Source organism: Macrotis lagotis, chromosome 1 (assembly GCF_037893015.1).
Source record: "Macrotis lagotis isolate mMagLag1 chromosome 1, bilby.v1.9.chrom.fasta, whole genome shotgun sequence".
Taxonomy (NCBI): domain Eukaryota; kingdom Metazoa; phylum Chordata; class Mammalia; order Peramelemorphia; family Peramelidae; genus Macrotis; species Macrotis lagotis.
In genome coordinates this window covers 2242784-2245665 of record NC_133658.1, presented here as the reverse complement: position 1 = coordinate 2245665, position 2882 = coordinate 2242784, and positions in this window count along the sequence as shown.

The following is a 2882-nucleotide window of genomic DNA, read 5'->3' as shown; positions in this document are numbered from 1 at the left end:
AGGACAGGGTTTGCCTTTCTTTGTATCATCAGAGTTTAACACAGTCTTTACACACTGTGGGTGCTTAATAAATGTTGTTGTACTGACAGAACAACTCAGGGTTCTTAGCTATTGTAATCATTTGAATAACTTTTCATCTGAATGAATTCCACAAGATGGCAGAGACAGGAATATGTGGACTTGAGAACTATTATATTATGCCTAGGCGAAAGAGAACTTATTTTTGTAATCTGTGAATGGTAAATATAATTTAGAGTCTCTGGTAAAGGTCCCCAAAAGGGGAAGAGTGGGAACAGGAAAAGTCAAGACTGAAAAGGTAAGAAATAGGTGAGATTTCTTTCTGCTCCTGCCAAAGGGGAGAAAGGGAGAAGAATGGATTGACTACCTTTCAATATACTACCACTCACCAGTTGTATACTTATACAATTGAAACCACAGGTTTAATTTCTATCCTATCATCATCATCATAATCATTTTTACTGTTATTATTTGCATGACTATCATCTCATTCTTATCTTTTTAATGGAATGATGATTATGATATGATGATTCTTTTTAAAAAATTAAAAAATTTTTTTCTGTAAAATTTTGAGTTCTGAATTCTATCCCTCCCACCCTCCTTGAGCTAGTAAGCAATCACATCTAGGTTAGAAATGCAAACTATTTCCATATTTATTCATTTTGTTCAAGAAAACTCAAAAAAAGAAAAAAATGAAGTAAAGTAGAAAACATCATGTTTTAGTCCATATTCAATCAATATCAGTTCTTTCTCTGGAGGCAGGTAGCATACTTCATCATTTTGGGGTTGTCTTGGATTCTTGTATTCTTGAGAATAGATAAGTCATTTACAATTCTTTACACTGTTACTATGGACAATATGCTGGTTCTGTTTATTTCACTATACATCAGTTCATTTATGTCTTCATAAGTTTTTCTGAAATCATCCTACTTGGCATTTCTTACAGCACAATGATATTTCATTACAATCATATACCACAGTTTGTTTAGCCATTCCCCAATTGATGGACAGCTCTTTGATTTCCACTTAGCCACCACAAAAAGAGCTGCTGTAAATATTTTTGTACAAATAGGTCATTTCCCCCCTTTTTTTTGGATGTCTTTGGGATATAGACAGACCTGTGATATCACTGGATCAAAGGATATGCAGTTTTATAGCCTTTTGGGTCTAGTTCCAAATTGCTCTCCAGAATGGTTGGATCAATTCACAATTCCACCAACAGTGTATTAGTGTCCCAGTTTCCCCATATTCCTTCCAACATCCAGCATTTAAAAAAATCATATTATCCACATTGACAGGTGTGAGACGATGCCCCAGAGTTGTTTTAATTTGCATTTCTCTGATTGATAGTATTTTAGAACATTTTTTATTATGATTCTTGCAGAAAGTGGTACTTAATCTGGGTTTTGAAGTATATCTGGGACTTGGAGAGGCTGAATAAGTATGGCTGTGTCCCATGAGGGATGATCTGATTAGCAAATCAATTCATGGAATGGGAATAGGATTGGGTTCTGAATCCCATTTGCAGCCAGAATTTATATGTGCTAAGATGTTTGACATGTCCAATTTAGTCTGAGGGACTTGTGCTGAATTATAGCTGGAGACTGGATAGGTTCACACTGAGCTTTGTATGACAGATCCCTCCCAGGTATCTGATCATGAGGGAAGGTACAGTTTGCAGTCTACCAGGAAGGGCAGTTAATTGATGCTGAAAGTCTTGTCAGCATTGGGATGATTTGAAGAGGGAAAGAAGGAGAAAAGGATTTTTTTTTCCTTGACTCCATTGTTGTCACTGTCCCAGGCAGTAAGCTTTCAGAAAGAAGTAGAATGGCCAAACCCACTCATGGACATTAAGGACCAAGTTCAAGGATGGCTATTGTCACTAATTTGGCCTTTCTCATCTCCTCCCTCTTCTCCATTTTTTTCTTCCATAAAATGAGAGTAGTTAGATGACATCTCTATGGTTCCCTGCCAAGATAACAGTCAATGATGCCATGGTGATTTTCAAATTTTATCTCCTCCTGTGTATCACAGAATCTGGAACTTGACTCAGAGACCATCCACTCCAGTTTAGATCTGAAAAGAATCACCAGCAATCTCTCACCCTACCTTTCTTGGGATACCTCCAGAGATGGGGAAACTGCTGCCTCCCCAAACATTCTACTTCCTTTTGGGATAGCTCTGAGTGTCTGGAAGCCTAAATTTATCACTGCAGCTTCTAGCTGGTGCTTCTAGTTCTGTCACTTAGGGCTAAGCAAAATCATCCAATCAAGTAGTCAAATAGTATTGGTTCAAAGACTTCAGTATTCCAGAAACTATCCTAAGGATATACAAAATCACAAGTGAAATATTCTTTGCTCTCAGGGCACTTATATTCTAATGGGAGGAAGCAATAGTAGACAGATAATGTGATATTTCTGAGTTGGTTGGCAGTAGGTGCTCCATCCTTTCTGGGTAGAGTTTAATTACAACTATGCACTGCCTGTCTCCACTCTTTCAAAGTTTTCTTTCTTACATTAGAAGAGGAAGATCGAATCATTAACATACTCAAAACAATATATTTAATTTCAGAATTCACTTTTTAGCCTTATGATAACCCTCAGCTCCATTTGAATCCCCTTTTTGTTGTTTTATTAAGTGTAATCTCAGGTAGAATATCTCAGAGCCCCCAGTTAGGAAAATTTCTCACATTTAGAATGAAGTCTTTCTCTTTAGCCTAATTTAAATATTTGCTTAACTCCATCTAACCAATGGCTTCTCTATATTTAGAATAATATCGTGATAACAGAAATATTTGTATAAAAACAAGTGAATTTAGTATATTATCATGATGATTGCTGAGCAAAAATGGGAGGAGAAATTTG